Consider the following 22,537-nt stretch of genomic DNA (forward strand, 5'->3'; position numbering starts at 1 on the left):
AAGAATTTAAAAAAATCCTTAATACACCTTTTTTTCCAATCCCTCCCTCTTGCCCACCAACAGCACAGAGAGACAAAAGATATGATCTTCAGTCAGTTTGTGACTTCTAAAGATCTTTTTTCAGTTTGCTTAGAGAGTTTCTTTTCCTGCTGTGCTCTGGGGTCTTCCCACCAGAGACATTCTCTGGGAACTCTTCCAGTGTGCTTTTAATTTTTACCAGTAGCAGTCCCACCCAACCTGCTGCAACAGATCTTATTCTGGGCACTAAAAACTCAAAATGTTTCTAAAAATAAATTGCAGTAGCAGTGTGTTTTTGTCTGCTCCTCCAGGTAGTGTGTCATGTTTGAATAGGAAACTTTTGTTTTAAATATTTAGATTGTGCCCTCTCACCCCTGCTCTCCCAAGGGTTTTAAGGTATTACCTTGAACACTTCTGATCAAGTACCTGTTTCTTACAGTGCTTCAGTCTTTGTTAAACAAGCTAAAGCAAAGCTTCAAGTATAGGGCTGAAAAGCAAATAGAATTATCCTGTGTATCTATTGAGTGTCCCTGTTAATTACTGCCTCACTTGGGACTGTTTTCCTTTTTCTGGGCTGTGCAGAGTTAACCCTGTCCTTTATTTAATGGTTTGTAGGAAAATGAGCTGTCATGTTTGAAACGGGAACTGTCATCTCTTAAGGAACAGCTGAGAGCAGAAATGGAAGAAAAGGTGGAGTTTTTTTTTTCACTGAGCAGCGGGGGTGAGAGGTGTGGCCTGGGCTTGTGCTGTGGGAGGAGCTGGGTAAGAAATGAAACTGAACAGAAAAACAGTGACTTTGGAATGCTGGGGTTGTGCTAAATCTGGTCATGTGTTTGTGTGAACTTTGTAACAGTCTGTGATTATAGATTACATACAAATAAACAAACAACAAAGAAAAACTCTCCTTTATTTTAGTTAATTTTAACTAGCTAAAGCAAAAACGTTCCCTAAACTGTAAAGTTTTTCAGTGACTTTTGCTTGCTGGGGTTGTACCAAACCTGGTCATATTTTTGTGTGAACTTTGTAGCAGTCTGCGATTGTAGACTGTGCTCTGTAATTACACCAAGAAGATTTTTAACAACTGAATTCAAATCAATATTTCCTTGCTGTCACATAACTCTTTTGTAGGAGAATCTTGTAAAAGAGCACTCTGGCAGTGTGATTCCTGACAGTGAAAAGAAACACAAGGTAACTTTAACTTTTAAATTGCTTCTACAATTTGGTAATATTTATATTTGTAGAATCAATTGAAGTGCCATGAGAATTTATTTGCATTCAACAAAAGACATTGGAATGCTTTTGACTTCAATCTTTTTAAATTATAGAAAATACAAATTTATGTTCCTGACTCCTAAACCTTGTTTAGATCTATACAGTGAATCTATTCATGTAAAAATAGAAAATCTCCAAATTATATTCCTGAAATAAAAAAAAATTAAAATAAAAATAAAAAATGCCTCCTTCAGTACAGGAAGCCTCTTGGGCAGTCCAACATTGAAGTTTTGTAACTCCTAACAGTGAATTTTTCTTGTTGCATTTTTCTGCCTATATTTCTTACTTCTCTGTAGATGATTTTTTTCCCCCTGGGACAAGAAGGGATTTTAAAGGGTCACACCATTCCATGGAGATATTAGACAGCAGTTTCTGGAAGGACTCTCCCAATGTGTAATTTTTCTTGCTCAGCTGTTGATTTTTTAATGTCTCTAGAACTGATTTACTTAGTCTTTAAAAGTGTCCATTTGTAAAGGCACTTTTCCTCTATGAAAGAAAAAAAAGCTGATACAGCTGTAAAAATGGTCAAAGTATCAAAGTAGTCCTGATTGCAGAACTCACCCTTCTTCCCTGTCAGGAGTTCACTTGTGGTTTTCACATTGGAACAATGGAATCCAGCACCATTTTGATGTTATCTGTCTAAAAAAGGACTGCACTGGACCATTCAATGCTTCTCAGTTTCACTTCTAGTGAAAAGACTATTTTAAATAACACCAATCTTGATGTAGCTATCAATCTTTCTCTGAAAGCCTTTTCCTGCAGTTTTGTTTGTTCCCATTTTCTTTGATGTTTGATAGAGTCCAATGTAGTGGCTACAGTTCAGAATAACCTGAATTTCTGCAGATAAGCACGGAGAACTTAAATACCATGTGCCATGAAACTCAGCTCTTCCATAGCTTCCCCTTCATTCTCCTCATTTGGCAACAAAAATAATATAAAAAATTATATTTCCACCCCACCCCACTTTGTTTGGGTCTTTGCTTCATGTTTGGATGGAAAGATCAGAGTTCCACCATTTCTCTCAGGTGAATTCTGGGACACTCAGACTGTAAACTGGGTCCTGAGTTTGGCTTTAGATTCCATACTTACCCCATAAAATATAATCTAAAAAGAGAAACATTTTCTTTCCCAGACGTGTTATAAAGACTCCTCCAATGGATAAAATGCAGAGTGGAAGAAGCACAAACCTGCCTGCAGGGCAGAGCAGCAGGAAAAAGCAGAAAGTGCTTGTGCAGCTGGACACTGAGTCAGACAGCTCTGAGCACACTGACCTCCTGGTAAGAGCCAGAGAACAAATCATGTGCTGAGCAGCTCTGAGCAGCTCTCACTGCTGGGGCTGAGAATGGAAATAAAGAGTTTGGGCTTCCACATTCCAGCCAATATTTATGTGTATATTTTTAATTTATTGGTTCTTTCTGGAATTGTCATTGTATGTATATAATTAACATTCTTTTTATTGAACTGTTATGCCTCATAATGACATCTTTTTTTTCATAGTCTAATATCCTTAGGGGGAAAGAAAAAGTATTTTTAATATAGTGTGACTAAGTAACTTTTTAATTTATTAGAGCATAGTCTCGGAAGAAGAAATGTTTAAAAATTTGTACAAAGATTATCCACAAGCTTCACAGTTACATTCCACAGCACCAAAAAAGGTATGTTAGCCTTTCCTAAGATTAAACCAAGCAGTTAATCAGATTGTTTACAGAAACGAAAGGATGGCTTTATTTTCCTTCCTAGAGCCCAGCTCCATGCAGTGTGAAATCTCCAGGCTCTGCTCTGAAACTCAAAACCATGAGGAGGATGTGCGAGGCGGGCTGGACTGTGCTCTCCAAAATGGACAGGAAAAGGAAAATTAAAGATGCTGTAAAGATGCTGTAAAGATGCTCTTTGCTAAAAATCCAGAAATGCCCAGTGCCCTGGCATTGCTTGCAGGGCTGTTTTTCTCTCAGAGTTGGTGCTTTGTTGCATTTTTCTGTCATACTCAGTGTGTTTAATACTGTGTTCATTCCTTTACACATATAAACTTTATAGATCTATAACTGCAACCCCTGCAGAACATCTTCCACCTTTCCTCCCTTGTGCTTCAAAATGTTGGGACACAAATTTGCCAATTTTAAATTTGGAAATAAATAGAACTACACAGAAAGTTGTTTCAAAGCTGTTTCTGGCATTAGAAATTCTGGTTTCAAAGAACTTCTGTTCTTTTACATTTACTCTGTTTTTCTTAACATATAACTACTTAGTGGAAGAAATGTAGCTGTTAAATGAATGTTCTTTTACCTGAAGTCCTCTTGCTTTTTCCTGCATTTTAATGGCTGTTAGACCTGTCTTTTTAGACTGTTTTGTTTTCAGTATGTTAAAATGGTTTCGAAACTTCTAAAATTTCAGTAGAATTACTTGTATTTAAAAAGATTTCAGCTTCACAAGGAGTAAAATATGCACGTTATAAGATTGTGAAACCAATGTTAAGATGCCATTAAATTGTTTATCTGAAATATAAAGTGTGGGACTATTTGTTGTTGCTTTAAATATTTGAACACGGACATAAATCACCCACCAGCCTTCCTAGGGACCAGCAGAACTGCAAGGATAGATTAGAACATCTATTTCTGTATTAATCCTTGGTTAATCTTTGTCAGGATCTCTGGCTGGTCAGAGTGACCCTGAGAAAAGTTCCAAAGTCTCTTTTCCCAGTCTGGTGCTTGAAGAAGGAGTCAGGGCTCTTCATTTCTCAGTCTCAAGGTTGTTTATTTTATCTTATCTATAAAAAATTTTCTCCTGTCCTGCCAAGGTGAGCTCAGCAAGACAGTTCCAGGCACTCTGCCTCCCCCAGGGCTGTGTTATGTCTTTATACTAAAAACGACATATACAATGTTTACAATTACTTTCCAATACCCATCACCTATGTTAGACAGTGAGCTTCTACTCTAAACCAATCTGTAAGTGCCAACACCACAGCAGAAGATGGAGGCCAAGAAGAAGAAGGAGAAAGCTGGACACATCCAGTTCCCACCATCTTCCCTACTGAACCCCCATACCAAAAACCCTAAAATCTACTTTTCCATCCTGTAATAGCTTCACCAATATGCTACCTAAAGTGTTGTGGCTTGCTGATCTTCATACCGGATTGGTAATATGTTCCATGGGTCATAATCAAAACCACAGGGGCATTTTGGGCTCTGTGCCAAGGTCTCTGAGCCCCCTGGCAGGGGTCTGGGCTGCTCAGGACAGCTAGAGGGAGGTCCTGGGTCCTGACAAATCTTGGTTCCACAACAATGACAAATCCTGCTTCAGAGCCTAGACATAACAACAAAATTACAAGTGTTATGTTTGCCCAATTATCCCATCATAAAAAGGCCAAAAAATATTAAAAATAGTAACAATTTTAATTAAATAGTTTAAAAAATGTATAAACAAGGGATAATTTGGTTCAAATAATAGCGCATAAGCAAAAACAACCACGGGGTACGGAGGGCAGGGTTCAATGACCCTTGCCACCTCACGTACAAGCTTGCCAAGTGAAAGTCACCCCTTATATGCCATGTGCAAACGCCATCTCCTCCTATTTTCGGTTCGTCACTTTTCTGTCTCCGCCTTCATTACCACCTTTATCACGCATGCGCCACCACTCGGTTTGGTGGTCGCACAAGTCTTTGGGGGTCGTCGCTGATGAAGGCCCTGTAGTCTTCTTCGTTTTCCTTTAATTCACCTTTGGGTTACACATGCGCACCAAGCCAGTACAATGTAAGCCAAGACTAACGTATCAGTGCATCTACATATCAAAGCAATAAGTCCCTTATAATTAGCATTTTCTTGGACCCAACCAGGTTCTTGGTCATTTTTAGCAACTGTATCTTCAGCTTCTTTCCTGTGGTCCTTGAGAACATCTGCTGGGGAAGGGGGGTGGAGCCCCTCCTTGCCCTCTCTTCTTCGGCATTACAACTTTTAGCTATTAACTATTTTATTATTCTCAAATATTAATTACTGTATCAATATTGATTACTGTTTCAATTTTTATCAGCACGAATCATACCTATTTATCACACAAGTACATCTTAATCCCCGAGCCCTGAGCCCCCTGCCCATCGCTGGGGACTCTGGGGGTTTCCCCCCCTGCCCCAGTGCAGGATTGATGGGGGTAGCACGGTCGGGAGGGACGGAGATGAGAGATCTCTGCAGCCAGGTCGTGGAACTTGGGGTTTATTGCAAAGGGCCTGGGTGCAGGGCCCTGCTGGGATTGGGGTTTATTGCAAAGGGCCTGGGTGCAGGGCCCTGCTGGGATTGGGGTTTATTGCAAAGGGCCTGGGTGCAGGGCCCTGCTGGGATTGGGGTTTATTGCACAGGGCCTGGGTGCAGGGCCCTGCTGGGATTGGGGTTTATTGCAAAGGGCCTGGGTGCAGGGCCCTGCTGGGATTTGGGGTTCATTGCAAAGGGCCTGGGTGCAGGGCCCTGCTGGGATTGGGGTTTATTGCAAAGGGCCTGGGTGCAGGGCCCTGCTGGGATTTGGGGTTTATTGCAAAGGGCCTGGGTGCAGGGCCCTGCTGGGATTTGGGGTTTATTGCAAAGGGCCTGGGTGCAGGGCCCTGCTGGGTTTGGGGTTTATTGCAAAGGCCTGGGTGCAGGGCCCTGCTGGGATTTGGGGTTTATTGCAAAGGCCTGGGTGCAGGGCCCTGCTTGGAGCTGCAGCCACAGCTCGGAGCAGGCCCGAGAGAAGAGAGGGGGAGAGAGGATGAGAAGGTAAGAGAGTAAAAGCGTAAGAGAGTAAAAGGGGTAAGAGCATCAAAGGCAAGCGCTAGGAGACAAGAGGTAAGAGCAAGAGTAAGAGAGGTAAGAGCTAAAACAGCAAAGTTCCCATTACAATATAATAAATCTTCTTCTGTGTTGAATATTCTGATTCTCACTAACCAATCTAGTACAAGATACAAATCCTACAGCATTTTCATACCACCTATAAGAATCATTACATTACCATACTGTGCTACATTTTAAACCCTAAAAACTCCTCTGTGGTCCCCTTCAGTAGGGGCTGCTCTGACCCTGGGACCTGCCTGCAAGCAGAAGGAATTGTTCCATCAAAAGGGGATTACTTTCAGCGGCCACACCGTTGTTTTCCCGTTGTTCAGTAACTAAGGGATCTCATAGCTTGCTTTCATTTCAATCTCGCTTATAGTTTCCATATTCTCAAAATCTTTTGCCAGACAATCATATTTGTAAGGCTTTCCTGTTTCATCTTCCCCAACACCCCAGAGCCGGCGCTGCTGCGGCTGTGGGACAGAGGGGGTGCGAAAGGGGGATCCGGGCTTGGAGCGGGAGGAAGGGCAGGGAGAGGGGAAGGGGAGGAGCAGGAACAGGAGCAGCACGGAGGGAGCAGCCCGAGGAGGAGCAGCAGCCGGGGAAGGAGCATTGCGGGGTTCCACGGCGAGCCCGCAGATCGGCTGGGCCCGGCAGCATCGCATTGCCCCGCGTCCCGCAGGTGAGCGCCGAGGGGAAGCGGCAGCTCCGGGAGGGTTTTTGGGGGGAAGAGGGGGATTTGGCTGGGATTTGGACCTTGCCGATTCCGGAGTTATGAAAAGTGCGTATTATATGGCTCTATGCAGATATTTACTGTGGGAGTCCATAAAATCAGAGGGGTTTGGGAAAGCTGCAAAAGGCAGGCCTCAGAGACAGCAGAACTGTGAGTAGAGCGCAGCCATGAGACAGATCATCAGAAAAATTGTTTAAACTGTAGAAAAAGCAAGGGCAAATAGAACAATGGCCTGTGTATTAATGCTTGTCTGAATAGCTCTCTAAGCTGCAGAAAGTTTATCTAGCAAGATATTAGGAAGGTTAAAGCTTAAGAATGGAGCTCTGTGTGTTGTGTTTTAAGGCTTACAAGCAGGTATTGTATTCGAAATAAGCAAGCATTGTTTTAAGCAAAGGTACGTGTGCTTATGGTGTGTGAAAAATTGTAAAAGTTTAGTAGTAATAAAATGGTTCTAAAAATAGTAATACAATTAGAGTAATAATAATTTGGACAATTTGAATTAGGACAATACAAGACAACAAATACAAAGAGTTACGGACCTCTGGGTACCTTTTTCTGGGCAGCATGAGCCCGAAAAAGGACCCCCGCTAACAAAGATTACCCCTAAAAAACAATAGCCCATTGCATATTCATGCACTTCATACATGATGCATAAATTCCATTCAAACACAGGATTCTGTCTGGTCAGTGTCAGCTTCTTCCTCCGAATCCTAACAGCACCTTCGAGGCAGGAAGAAGTTCGTTTCTTCTGGTAAGAGAGCAATAAATTATTTTTCTCTGAAAGATTCAGGTGTCCTGTGGCTGCTATCTCGCTGGAAGTCCTTTCTTTTAAAAAGTATCCTACGTGGCATCGTTTCTATTTTAACAATTTTTATAACCTAAAACTGTATTTAACATGGTACTTAAGAGAATTAATACAGCATTACTTTCTAACACAACACATATAATATTCATTTAATATTTGCGAAAAACCAATCATAAAATACAGGCATTTTCACATTTACCATATGTATTTTGGTGTATTGATTAGTAGTGCTGTATTAACAGTTCAATAATAAATGTAGTCTTGTAATTAAAAGGTAACTTTTGTAGTTAAAAGAAGAACTATGTCAGTGAGGTTTTTTTAAAGAAAGGAATGAGGCACTCGCATCAGATAGCAGCCACAGGACACCTGAATCTTTCAGAAAAAAGAATTTTTTGCTCTCTTACCAGAAGAAACGAACTTCTTCCCGCCTCAAAGGGGCTGTTAGGATTAGAAGGAAGAAGTTGATGATGGCCAGACAGAATCCTGTGTTTGAATGGAATTTATGCATCATGTATGAAGTGCATGAATGTGCAACGGGTTATTGTTTTTAAGGGTTAATCTTTGTTAACCGGTGCCCTTTTTCAGGCTCGTGGTGCCCAGAAAAAGGTACCCGGACATCCATAATTCTTGTATTTGTTGTCTCGTATGGTCCTAATTCAAATTGTCCAAATTATTATTACTCTAATTGTATTACTGTTTTTAGAACCATTTTATTACTATTAAACTTTTAAAATTTTAAAAACAAGTGATTGGCGTTTTTCACAGGAGTTGAGTCCCAAATATATTTTGGTGTCGCTGAGAGAGGTATTTTTAATTTATTTGATGAAGGGGGTACTTTTGGATCTCTCAGGAGTGCAAAGGGGAGCAGGGGAAGCGCTGAGTGCCTAGAGTGGGGGGATGCTGGAGAAAGGGGACCCTGGAACACCTGATGTAAAATTTCAATAGCGAATGTGAATTTTACTTCTATACCTTTTATTTTAAAGCAAGCACGCAGCGCTGGGTGGCTGGGGAGTCACTGCTCCACTCATAGCACACACAGTTCAGTAAATTATATATACTGTTTTTAAGCCTACAAAGCATTTTCCAATATGCTTGGTTAGTCCAAATTAGCAAATATCAATAAGCTGGGAGCAGTAATTTCACAATATTTCTAGGTGGTCATTGATTGCTATCCTTCTTGTGATTGTCTGGAGGGAGGCCTTGCACTGGTGTCTGCTACATGATTTGTCAAGTGCATCAAGCTTTTTATTATACATAAGCTTTTAATTGCTTTGTTACAATATCTCTTAGCTTTACCCCAACTTCCTCTATTTTATTCTAAGCATCAGTCCTCTTGCTGCCTCATCTCTTTTGCTCTACTATACTTCTTTGATTTTGATGCTTTATTTGTCTATTTGGTCAGAAAGTTTCAAAACCTTTCTTTGTGTCTTGTTTTGGACACAGCAGATAGAAGCATTTGCTGATTCCATTCCCCATTGGCACGTGTCACAAAAACAATTTCCACAGAATCAGGGGAGGGTGAGCCCTGGGACCCCCAAAACCCCCTCAGCATGCCTGAGCAGGACCCGGGAGAGGGGGAATGCCCAGGACCCACAGGCCCCCCATCAGCTGGGAGAAGAGGGACCCCCATAAGCCCAAAATAAGGACACTGGAAACGAGGCACTCCTGGGAGAGGTTTTTGGAATTCTTGATTTTTGGAGGTATTTCTGGCCACCAGACACTCAGTGACTTCTAGAGATGGACTTGGCCAGTGGGACCTTCAAAGCCAATGTCCTGGCTTAGGGCAATTTTGGGAGGAAAAACTCTAAAGGTGTTTCCTGTAGAAGAGCAAAGTCAAGTGGCCCCTCCTCCAGCTGGTTCTGGAAAAGTATTTTCTTTGAGAGAAGTGGAAAAAAACTGTTTATTGAACAGGCAAAACACTCACCAGCCCCAAAAATGAACAGTATTAAACAATAAAATCTCTTGCTGCTCCAAAAGAGATGACAAACTCACAAAGTCCCTCCGTGAGCTGTAGCATGGCTTGCTCAGTCTCTTATCAGTCTCTTATCAGTCTCTCTGGTGCTGGAAATGCCGTGGCCCAGCCCCGGTGGGGCACAGGTGTGAGCACCTGGTGCTCTTCTGGGTGTTCAATCCAGAGCAGGTTTAGACGGGTCCAAAGAAAAGGATAAACCAAAAACCACAGTCCAGGGAGCTTCTCTTCCTCTGCTAGCTCAAACTGACTAACAGCAAAGGAGGGCTCTGTCCCGCTGTCTGTCCATCTGCAGACAAGAGAGGAGCAGGAATGTGGAGGAGTGAGAGAGGTTCTGAAAACAAACTCCGTGCTTCTTCTTCCTCCCTCTCTGCTCTCAGAACCAGTATTAAAGGTGCAAAGCTTATTTCAGACAAATGGGGATACGAGCATCATAATTTCACCCCTGGGACCCCCAAAAGACCCTCAGCCTGTGTAAGCAGGACCCGGGAGAGGGGGAATGCCCAGGCCCCACAGCCCCCCCAGCAGCTCTGAGAAGAGGGACCCCCATAAGCCCAAAGTGAGGACACTGGAAACAGGGAACTCCTGGGAGAGGTTTTTGGACTCCTTGATTTTTGGAGGTATTTCTGGCCACCAGACATCCAGTGACTTCTAGAGATGGACTTGGCCAGTGGGACCTCCGAAGGCAATGCACTCACATCTTGTTTTTCCCCCAAATCAGGATTTCCCATTCCCAAACCTCATCTGGATGGAGAAGGCTGTGAGGAAGAGGAAGATGCCCCAGGGCACTGAGGCAGGTGAGAAGGAAGTCAGTGCCCCTTTTCCCCTCTGTCCTGCTCCGTCTCCCAGCCCAGCACGGCCCCAGCTGCAGCACAGCCCCACTGCTGATGCTGTCCAGCCAGGGATGCACTGGGGGGATCTCCTTCCCCTTCCCTGTGGCACGGAGGCAAATCCCAGCCTCTCCTTGTCCTTCCTCCCCCAGGGAAGGAGCTGAGGATGGAGACCAGGGAGGACAAATCCTCACAGCAGAACCTGGTGGAAGAGGCCATTTTGAGCGGCTCCAGGGCACAGGAATCCACTGGGGAGGAAAAGCCCCGGAGATCCCTCAAGAGGAGGGGCTGCAAACCCAGCCCAGGGTGCTCCGAGGAGGAGAGACTCAGCCTGTGCCTGGAAGGCAGCCAGAGATCTGGCCAGAGCGCTGAAGTGGTGGTCCATCAGCAGCTTGATGATGGCAAGAAGCCCCACCAGTGCTTGGAATGTGGGAAGAGTTTCGGCAGGAGCGACCACCTGCTCATCCACCAGAGGACCCACACCGGGGAACGGCCCTATGAGTGTAGGGAATGTGGGAAGAGCTTCAGGATCAGCTCCCACCTGATTGTCCACCAGAGGATCCACACCAATGAACGGCCCCACAAGTGTGGGGAATGTGGGAAGAGCTTCAGGATCAACTCCAACCTGATCGCCCACCAGAGGATCCACACCAATGAACGGCCCTATAAATGTGGAGAATGTGGGAAGGGCTTCAGGAGGAGCTCCAGCTTGAAACTCCACCAGATGATCCACACTGGGATACGACCCTTTGTGTGTGGGGAGTGTGGGAAGGGCTTCCGTGACAGCTCCCGCCTGATCATCCACCAGACAATGCACACTGGGGAGTGCCCCTACACGTGCTCAGAGTGTGGGAAGAGCTTCATTGAGAACTCCAGCCTGATTCTGCACCAGAGGATCCACACTGGGGAGAGGCCCTGCAAGTGCAGGGAATGTGGGAAAAGCTTTAGGCAGAGCTGCCATCTGAATGCCCACCAGAGGATCCACACTGGGGAGAGGCCCTACAAGTGCAGGGAATGTGGGAAAAGCTTCATCAACCCCTCCGGCCTGAGTGTCCACCAGAGGATCCACACTGGGGAGAGGCCTTACAGGTGTGGGGAATGTGGGAAAAGCTTCAGTCAGAGCACTAGGCTGATTCTGCACCAGACGATCCACACCAGGGAGAGGCCTTACAGGTGTGGGGAATGTGGGAAATGCTTCAGGCAGAACTCTAGGCTGATTGCCCACCAGAGAATCCACACTGGGGAGAGATCCTATGAGTGTTCTGAGTGTGGGGAGAGGTTTCAGAGCCGATACCGTCTCCTCAAGCATCAGCAGATTCACACAGAATAGAGGCCCTTCTGCTGCCCTGACTGCAGGAAGGGCTTTTAGAAAAACTGCACTCTCGTCACCCACCAGTGGATCCACACTGGGGAGAGGCCCTGACAGTGTCCCAAGTGTGGGAAGAACTTCTCCCAGAACTCTGCCATGACCCAACACCAAGGGAGGCAGCAGTAAGGGATGCCCAACAAGTGCCCTGTGTGCAGGAAGAGTGTTGCCTTGATTTTTAAAGATTTTCTGAGCCTTCTAATGTTTACATTCTTGTAGCAAACTTTCTCAAACACTTTCTGTAAATAACTTCTTGTTTGGCATTCTTTTATAGAAGAAGAAAAATATGATGGACTGTTAGTTTGTCCAGTGTCATTGGAGAGGTGGCACTTTCACCCTCCAATCCATGGTCGCTTTTAGAAAACTGTAAATGTTGGAGTCAGGAAATAAACTTCCCTTTTCTTCCCCTTGAGAGCAGCAGTGTGTGCGCTCGTGTTGTTTTGTGTCCTACAGTGACAGGAAGAGCTTTGAGTGCTGCTTCAACTCCATCCCCCATTGGGGACCCCCACTGGATGGTCCACAGTGACCCTCGCTGGGCGGAGACTTGGTCATCCATGATCCTGGTGATCCATGTTGGGAAGACACCTGGCTGGTGGTCCCCACATCTTCCTGGCTCTCCTTGGGCACTTGGACACGGCCAGAGAAAAATCCATTGGGATGCAAACAGACATCAGAATTTCATAGTGGACAGCACAGTTTTTTACTTTTGACCCCAAAACAGTCTCACCTTTTGCATCCAGTCATTGCTTCGAGTGGCATCCAGAATTCCAAATGGTGTTGGAGGTCTTTTCCAACCTGAATCATTCCATGATTCTAATTCTCTCTGGCCCACCAGCATCTTCCACAGCCAAATGGTGATTGACTGGGGCAAAACCCAGGATTTTGGAGACAATGGAGTGGAAATCTTTCTAGAAAAGGTCCTTTCTACCCGCCCAGGCACACGGATACTCAGCCAGCATGGACACATAAATGCTTTTATTTTGGCCTTTATTTTCTTTCATTTTTCATTATCCTTCACCCAACATTGGGGTAAATATAAAGACATTCAACTAAGACATGGATGGTGACATTGTGGGACTTGGGTGGGGACATGGTAGGGATGGGGACAAGGACGTGGGTGGGGATATGGTGGGGATGGGGACAAGGACCTGGGTGGGGATGTGGTGGGGATGTGGACAAGGACCTGGGTGGGGATGTGGTGGGGATGGGGACAAGGACATGGCTGTGGATGGCGATATTGGGCATGGGGGGTGTCACAGATAGAGATGGTGACATGGGGCTCTATGGCCATGGATGAGGAAATGGGGGACATGGCCATGGATGGTGACACAAGTGGCCTAGAGACAAGTCCATGGGTTGACATGTCCATGCCATGGGGTGTCCCATGGCCAAGGACAGCACATCCCCACCACCACCATGATACTGTCCCTTTCATGCTGCCATTTATTCCCTGCTCCTCCCCATTGTCACCCCACTGTGAACCCAGCCAGGGACAGGGGTGACATTTGGGGACACTCCTGTCCCCACTCCAGCACATACCTGGGGCCAGCAGAGAAGGGGATGAAGGACGACGGGGACCGTTCCTTGCTGTTTTCCAGACTGAACCTCAGAGGACTGAACACCTGGGGTGACACCAACACAGTCACACCGAGGGGACACAGCTGTCACCGCCATGGTGACAGGGACACCTCATAGGGTGGCCCTACCTCACGCTTGGGCCAGAGGTCTGGGTTGTGGTGGGTCCCATAGATGCTCATCAGGCAGATGACCCCTGCTGGGATGGGAATGGCCACTTTAGGGACAGCAGATGAGGATGGGTGGTGACACTGGGGACACCCTGGCCATGCCATACCCTTGGGGATGACACGGCCATCGCGCAGGGGGATGTCCTCGGTGCAGCGCCGGGACACAGCAGTGACAGGAGGGTGCAGCCGCAGGCTCTCCTTGATGCATATGGTGGTGAAGGGCAGCTGGGACAGGTCGTCCCTGGGGACAAGCGGGGGTGGCATCGTGTCCCCAAGCCACATGACCGGGGTGGCCCTGGGGACATCTCACCATTCAATGTCTGCAGTGTCCCGGCCAGCCAGGAGCTCCTGTACCTGCTGGCGGCATCGCTCCTGGTGCTCAGGATGGCCGGCCAGGTTGTAGAAGAGCCATGCCAGGCCACTGGCCGTGGTGTCATGGCCTGTGGGGACACTGGGTGAGTGAGGGGACACTGGAGTGGCTCCTCCCCAGTGGCACCTGGGAGCTCGTGCTCGCCCTCAAACATGAAGGTGTCAGCCTCAGCCGCGATGTCCTCGTCCGACAGGGTGCGGCCATTCTCATCCTGCAGAGGCAAGATGAGCCACGGGCCACTGGGGCCACCAGTCTGTGGGCCACCTGGGGCCAAATCCCATCCATGGCCACCACCCTATGGCACCACCATCCCACTGGCCACCAGCTCTATGGTCAATGCTGCCCATGGCCACCACTGTTCCCCTGTAGCCACCAGTCTATGTCCAAGCCTCCCATGGCCACCAGCATCCTACTGGCCTCTATGGTCAATCCTTCCATGGCCACCACCACTCTCTTGACCACTTTCATGCCCCATGGCCACCACCCCAGCCCCACCTTGGTGAGCAGCAGGATGTACTCGCTGGGCTGCCTGTACCAGGGACGATGTGGGGACACTGTGGCCACCAGCATGGATGATAGCAGGACCATTGGGGCCACCAGAATGGCCAACAGGGACAGTGATTGGACAGGATGGCCAGTGGGGACCATGGCAGAGCCAGCACAGCCACCAGGATGGCCAGCAGGGACAATGGTAGGGCCACCAGGATGGTGTCATGATCCGCTCGTACAAGCGAGGGTCATGATGGTTTGTTAACTGATCTGAGTGCAAAAGCAACACGGAAGGGGATTTTGGTATTAATCAAAACAAATGCACCTCTTGTTGAGTGCCCACAGCAGATGTGATGGAAGGATTAGAAAGGAGAATAAAGGAGAGAGAGAGAGAGAGAGAGAAAGAGGGGAGGAATAGCTGCCAGTGGAGAGATGAAACCCTCGTGGTCCAGCCAATAGATCCGTCTTGTCACGTCAGGGAGAATCTCAAAGTCTTGGTTCTGTTATAGTCCTCCACCAAGGGGGGGAACAGGTAAGTCTATTGAAAGCACCGAGAGGGAACAGGTAAGTTTACAGACAGTCCATGTTCTCAGCAGTGAGTGAGACCAATTGTTTTCTTGGTCCAGGGAACACACCTGCAGGCAACACTTGGCAAACATCTGGCTTCAGTTCGGCCAGCCCCCTGTGTTAGAGTTATAGGGGTCTCAGTCTCAGCCCTTGGGAGGGGGCTTCAGTCTCCGTCACAGCGGTCGTGAGGCAGCTGAGGGAAACCTCAGAGTGTCTCTTACAGATGATCAGTGGGGACAGGTGTCAATCACTCCTGGCCGTGGGTCTCATAGCTGAAGATGCACTTCTGGAGCGTGTCCAGGGTGAGGAGGCTCAGGGGCTGCAGCACCTCCAACTCCACCGGCCCCCATCAGCTGCCACTGCTGCTGCCGCCCACTTGGCCTGCGGGGAAGGGCTGGGTTGGGGAGGGAACAGGGAGGGGATCAGGGACATGGGATAAATTTGGGGGTGGGACAGGGGTGGGAGAGGGGGAGGAGTTGAAGAGAAGGTGTGGAACAGGAATGTGGTGATAAATGAGGGGTGGGGTTGGGGTTTGGGGGCAGCTTTGAGTTTGGGGTATGGGACAGTACAGAATTTGGGTACAGGACGGGGCTCGGGGTGCAGGACAGGACTCAGGATGCAGCAGTGGGTGCAGGACAGAATTTTGGGTGCAGGACTGTCCTATGGTGACGTTATGATGCTTGTATCCCCATCCATGTGTTCTGTTTATGCTGAATATTATTTCTGTGCCTTCAAGACTGGCTCTGAAGAGCGAAGTTTTGTTTTGGTTTTGTTATCAGCCGCTCCCCCACGGCTGGCGGGACACAGAGACAGGGCAGTACATGGTGCTGCTTTTGCTTTTTGCTTGGCTTTTTGCTTTGCTCTTGCTTTTGTTTCTGCTCATTACTTAGTTTAGCTAAGCACTCCGAATTTTTCCCTGGACTGTTTTTCCTTTCTCTTTTTTGGAACCACTCAAACCTGCTCCGGACTGGGACCTGGGAAACACTGAGAGTTTGCACCTTGTGGCTGCAGCAGCTGCCCCAGCACCGGAGGGACTGATAACAGAGCGACCACTCCCAAGAGAGACTTTCTGAATTTGTCATCTTTTTCAGAGTGGTGAAAGAGTGTTGTCACCTGGTATTGTTCATTTTGTGTGCTGGGGGTGCTTTGCCTGTTAAATAAACAGGTTCTTTCCACTTCTCTCCAGGGAATCCTTCCTGACCCAGTTGTGGGGAGGGGCAATGTGCGTTTGCTTTCTGGAGGAGCCCCTTTGGAGGTTTTCTCCCAAATTTGCCCTAAACCAGGACAAAATTTGGTGCCCAACGTGTGGGGCTTGAGAGAGAGTGGAAAAAACCCTGTTCTGACTGCATTTTGGTTGCCATTACTCTGTGTTGGTATAAAGCAGTTAATGGCCATGTTTTTTGAATTCATAATGTCTCTTGGGGTGGAGGCTTGCATGCATTTCTGGTCCCTAGGTGCAGAGGATCATTAATGGGACATCACACCATGATTAATATGATAAGGGAAACCAATTTATTACAAAAAGCAAGCCATATTTATACTGTTCTCTATTGTTCACACCTCAAGCTGATACATGATTGGTTAAATCCTTTTTACGCACGCATTTTGATATTTCAGTTAATTTTAGTTAGTCTTTCTTCTTCATGCATCTCGCTGTGGTTTTCTTGTCTGCCTTTGCATCCTGAACCGTCTGCTGCTGAGCGTGTTCTCCTTCTTTTGTGTCCTTCAAGGGCATGGTGACCTCACTCAGGTTCTATGAAGGCTGGATTGTGAACATGTTACATATGTCCATTGTCCTCCAAAAAACCCTCAGCACTCCTCCCGGTGCTTTCTGGTCATTCAAGTGCCCTTCAGCTGACTGGTTTCATGCTTTGAGCTTCAGGGAATTGCCCAATCTTTCTGAAGCTGAAATAAATATCATATTAGTCAACATCTTAATTGTGTTTATATCTCACAGAATTGCCTTTTCTTTTGCCTTTGTCTAAAACTGTTCCTGTGCGGAAATCTCTGGGGGATGGTGGACATGTCAGATGCTGCGGGGACATCCCAGAGCACTTGGACCTTGGCTCTGCACAGGAGAGCTCTTCATCCCCTTTCTCTCTTTTCCTCCCTCTGGGCATGGAGGGAGCTCCTGACTTCAGTGTGTGACTCGTGTGTGCAAAGAGCAAATCTGGGCAGAATTGGGGCAGGGAGGGTTTGGGGGGACCTTGGGATCTGTGCTGGGCACAGAAGGTGCTTTCCATTTCTCTGAGGCTGTCTGCTGTGGAAAGTGGATTTAATATCCAGCAGAGGAATGACTTTTGCATTTGATGGAACTGTGCCTTCCGTTGGCTTTGTTGGCTGAAAAGATACAGAGGAGCACACACAGAGTTACCAACTGCTGGATTCCAGCAGTGTTCAGATAGAAATTACAACAGGAGGCAGGGTCAAGATGTGTGCTTGCCTTGTGGTCAGCCTTCAATACCCCTTGGTCTCTCTGGGCCCTTCCCCCAGGTGGGGCTTGGGCTCATTTGGTCCCTCAGGAGCTGGGCTGGGGCTGCAGAGGTGGCTGTGGAGCATTGCCTGTGCTGTGCCAGGGACTGGCAGCCACTGCTGGGCTGGGATAGAGGCTCTGGGGGGATTGGGGCTCCAGGGCAGGGCAAGGCTGGACCTGCCCCTTCCTCCCTCACACACAAAATGTTTAGAGCCAACAATCTCCTCCAGTCTGTCACAACAGGGAATGCTGGAAGTGAAATCCCAGTTGTGGCCATGGGCACCTGGCTGAGAAGGACAGTTTTGTTCCATAGGAAGGAAAGCACAGAGCCTCAGTGTTTGGAAGGCAGGTGAGAGTCTCGCTAGGCCAAGGCCAGCCAGACTTGTCAGGAATGGCAGATTTTTTTTGGGAGCAGTCTTTGGATTTAGGGAATTCTGGAGGTGGAAGACCAATCTCAGCCATGCATGCCTGGAGAAGTAGGACAGTTCTTTCTCATAGGGAGGAAAGCACGGAGCCTTCCCCAGTGTTTTGGGGACAGATGGGAGGTGACTCTCCTGAAAACATTGCCTGCCACACTTGTCCTGGCAATATTCCTATGGGAAAAATTTGGAGTTGAAATCCCAGTTCTGGCCATGAGTAATTAGAAGAGATTGACAGTTCCTTTCCTAACAAGGAAAGCACAGAGCCGCAGTGCTCCAGGAGCTGATGAAAGGCAGCCTTTGACATTCCAACATCAGCCAGAGCTGTCCAGTGGCCCCTGGGAGGCCAAGCCAGCCAGGCCTGTTCCATGTTCCCTCAGTTCCATGAGACCCAATGGTCCCTTGCTTCCATGTGTCCCTGAGGTGCCATAATGCCCCCTTGGTGACACGAGGCCCTGAAGGGTCCCAATGGTCTCCATGGCTCCATCAGGCCCCACAGAACCATAATGGTCTCTGGGTTCCATGAAGCCCCGCTGTGTCACCAAGGCCCCTTGGTTCCATGGGCTCCAGGGGTGCCACAATGATCGCCTTGGTTCCATGAGGTTCCATAGTGCCACCACGGTGTCCTTGGACCTGCTGGGACTCTCAGTGTGTTCCCAGACACCCCCAGCATGGTTACAGACACTCCCAGTATATCCCAGTTGCCTTCAGCACACTCACAGTCATTCCCAGTCACATCCACTTGGCCCAGTAAGATTCCACTTTCCACCAGTATGATCCCAGTCACTCCCAGTGAAGGGAACGGACCGGGATGGACTGGGACAGGCTGGGATGGACTGGGACACCGGGATACACCAGGCAGGATACACTGGGACACACTGGGATACACTGGGACACACTGGGATATACTGGGATACACCGGGACATACCAAGACACTCCAGGATACTCCAGGATACACCAGGACACCCTGGGATTCACCGTGCCCAGCACTGGGACCCACTGGGAGCAGGATCAGAGCACACTGGGACTCAGCAGGGCCAGAACTGGGGCAAAAGGGATCACAGTGGGACCCACTGGGATATACTGGGAGTGACTGCAACCATACTGGGGATGACTGGGAACACACTGAGAGTGACTGGAGTCACTGAGTCTACATTGGGGGCAACTGGGAAGACTGGGATCACAGTGGATTCCTACCGGGGTCATACTGGGAGTGACTGGGTCTGTGCTAGGGTGTCGTGGTTTTGGTTTGCTAATATAAGATCTCTTTAATTTTGAGATTTTTTTTGGCTAATGCACTAAAGAATGTGGTGGGTTTGGTGTTGGTTAATTACTAATACACTTATTTTTGGTTGTGAGATAGGATTAGGAGAAAGGTAAAGCAGGCTCAAAACTTTAAAAGGGTAGAAAGAAAAATTTTAATAATAGTAAGTAAAAAGAAAAAAAAAGGTAGTAAGAATCAAAGCAAACTTTTTAGAATACTTCTCCCCACAACTTTTTCTTTCTCACTGACAATGTAAAGAAACTAAACTTAAGATTTCTAGTCAGTTTACTACCTCTCAAAGAGTCTTTTTTTAGTTCACTTAGGGAGAGAAGTCCCTCTTGATAAAGTTATGGAGACTTTTCTACAAAAGGAAAAAAACAGTTTTCTCGTGGTTCTCAATTTTGTCATGAATAACAACTGCCAGGGGAACCTTGCTATCGTAAAATCTTTCTTATTTCTACAAACCTTCCCACAGCTTGGAGATGGGCTATGTTGATTGATGGGGTATTGTTTTAAAGATGAGCTGTTCAAAGGCAAAAGTTCTCATTATCTATCTCTAAAATCCTCTTCATCTCTGGGAGCACAGATCTTCATTTTTAGAAGCACAAGACTGTGCTCTTTCTTTGTGCCAACTTCTCATGAGATTACAGCTATTTCAACATCTGCTTACTTTAACATAGAAGCCTTTACCTAATATCAATTCAAACACTTTCATTTCCTTATAGTTTTATGTGTTATAAGGGAAAAGAGTCTTTTCTTTATAGCTTACAAGAGGATTTCAGCTCTAAAAACAAAGCATCTTCTCCCCCTCCCATCTGGGCCTTACTTACCTTCTTCTTTATTACCTTTAATATCTTCATCTTGTTTTTAATATACGTGCATGTTGTTCTTTTCTCTCACTCAGAAGAAGACTGAAGCACTGAAAAAGTTAACATCACGCCTGAAGCCTACCTAACCCACCAATAACTACTAACAGAAAGCTGTGGCTCAGTTGTGTTCAGATCAGCTTTGTAGTTAGTGTTTAGTTTTCTACACCAGCCACAGAAGTCTCTGGTCTCAGCCAGGCTAAGAAGAAGAAGCAGCAGCCTGACAGCGAGATCTTCGCAGCCACAGCCAGCCCTGCTCTGGCTAAAGCTCCGCAGCCTCCCCTGTCTCCTTGCCCGGCAGCTGCTGAAGCCCAGCCCGGCCAAACCAGAGCCCATGGAGAGAGAAGCCAGCAAGCAGCCCAGGAAATAGAAAAGAAGCCCAGCCTGCAGCAAGACGGCCCAGCCCAGCCCAGACACAGAGCTGAAGCCCAAACCGAAACCCAGCAGCTCCCTGCCGACCAACAAAGAAAAGAAAAGTTTCTGAATTTTTTGGTCTTTACCATGTGTGTTTCACAAAGGCGTGTCTAGCTTTTCAGCAGCTCAACAGACTGTCAGATACACAAAAAACTTTGCATCACTTCCCTACATTTCCTCCCATTCCCAAACGTAACACAGGGGCCACTGGGAACAACTGGGATCAGACTGGGAGCAACTGGGAGCAGCTAGGACCAAGCTGGGAGCAACTGGGATCATCATGGCATCAGAGTAGGATCATACTGGGAGGGACTGGGTCTGCGCTAGAGGCAACTGGGATCACACTGGGAGGAAATGGGGACATGCTGGGGACCAATGGGATCATACTGGGAGCAACTGGCACCACACTGAGGGTGACTGGGATCCTTCTGGAATCATACTGGAAGTGACTAGGGGCAGGCTGAGGGCAATTGGGACCATGTTGGGGCAACTGGGACATACAGGAAATGACAGGAATCATGCTGGAGGTGACTGGGAGTGGCTGTGAGCAAATGGAATCATACCGGAAGCTACTGGGAGCAACTGGGAGTGAGTGGAAACACATTAGGGACAACTGGGATGTACTGGGAGAGACCAGGAGTGACTGGAATCACAAAAGAACCATAAAGGAAGTCACTGGAATAATACTGGGAGTATCTGGGATTGACTGGAATCCTACTGGGCGTGACTGGAATCCTACTGGGTGACTTGGAGTGACTGGGACCATACTGGGGGCAAATGGCACTGTACTGAGAGTGACTGGGTTCATCCTGGAATCATACTGGGAAGGACTGGAACCATACTGGGAGTGTCTGGAACTATAGTAGGGCTGAATGGGAACACCTGGGATCATACTGGGAGTGACTGGGATGATACTGGGATCACACTGAGTGTAACTGGAAGTGACTGGGACCATCCTGGGGGTGACTGGGAGCCACAGGGCCCATGCTGGGAGTGACCTGGGGGGAACTGGGGGAACTGGCCCGGCTGGGGCTCAGGGTTGTTCTCCCCCAGGGCTGCCCTGGCTCCTGCTGCCACCCTGGGCCCCACAGAGCCGAGGGACAGGGGACAGCTGAGGGACAGGAGACAGGGGCAGGGACGTGGAGAGGTAGAAGGGAGTTCCAGGGGGTCCTTGAGCCCAGGAAAGGGGAGTCCAGGGTTTCCCAAAAAGGGGGGACAAGGGTGGGGACAGCAGGGATGTTCGAGAACGAGGAGTTCAGGGGGTCTCTGGTTTTGCACACAGCTGGGGCTGGGGACTGGGAAAGGCAGGAATGGGGGACCAAGGCATTCCAGGGCATCCCAGGGTCAAGCCAATGGCCAGTCTGGAGGCTGGGAGCCATGGAATGGCCGGGAAAAGGGGAGCAGAGAGCCCTGATGTCCAGGAATGGGGTGTGAAAAATGCATGTATTTTATGATTGGCTTTTCACAAATATTAAAATGAATATTATATGTGTTGTATTAGAAAGCAATGCTGTATTAATTTTCTTAAGTACTGTGTTAAATATAGTTTTAGGTTATAAAAATTGTTAAAATAGAACTATGCTATGTAAGATGCTTTGTTTAAAAGAAAGGACTTGCAGCGAGATAACTTGCAGCCACAGGACACCTAGATCTTTCAGAGAAAAAGAATTTATGGCCTTCTTATCGGAAGAAACAAACTTCTTCCCACCTTGGAGGTGCTATTAGGATTAGAGGGAAGAAGTTGACACTGGTCAGACAGAATCCTGTGTTTGAATGGAATTTATGCATCATGTATGAAGTGTATGAATATGCAACGGGCTGTTGTTTTTAAGGGTTAATCCTTTGTTACCAGGGGTCCTTTTTTGGGCCGTGATGCCCAGAAAAAGGTACCTGGACGTCCATAACTCTTTGTTTTTATTGTCTCATATTGTCTTAATTCAATTTGTCCAAATTGTTATTACTCTAATTGTGTTACTATATAACCATCTTATTACTATTAAACTTTAAAAATTTTAAAAACAAGTGATTGGCGTTTTTCACAATTTGGTAGCAGAGGATGGTTACTAACTCCTCGCTGCCGGTGCTTTGGGAGAGTCAGAGTGGGGAAGGCGCGCCCTGCCCTCTTTGGCAGCCTCGCTCTGC

The 22,537-nt window shown here is 47.3% G+C and overlaps 1 long non-coding RNA gene across 2 annotated transcripts; it reads left to right on the forward strand.

Annotated features, from left to right (window-relative positions):
- The first annotated feature begins 981 nt into the window (after positions 1 to 981).
- Positions 982 to 3,794, forward strand: LOC134420511 (uncharacterized). Of its 2 annotated transcripts, XR_010028373.1 has the most exons (4): positions 982 to 1,206; positions 2,423 to 2,567; positions 2,859 to 2,945; positions 3,031 to 3,794. It is a non-coding gene; the product is annotated as an uncharacterized LOC134420511 (long non-coding RNA). The 2 variants fall into 2 exon arrangements; XR_010028374.1 differs by lacking the exon at positions 2,859 to 2,945 and having other exon boundaries at positions 983 to 1,206.
- Positions 3,795 to 22,537: the final 18,743 nt, after the last annotated feature.

The sequence above is a fragment of the Melospiza melodia genome, chromosome 7 (assembly GCF_035770615.1).
Source record: "Melospiza melodia melodia isolate bMelMel2 chromosome 7, bMelMel2.pri, whole genome shotgun sequence".
NCBI lineage: Eukaryota > Metazoa > Chordata > Aves > Passeriformes > Passerellidae > Melospiza > Melospiza melodia.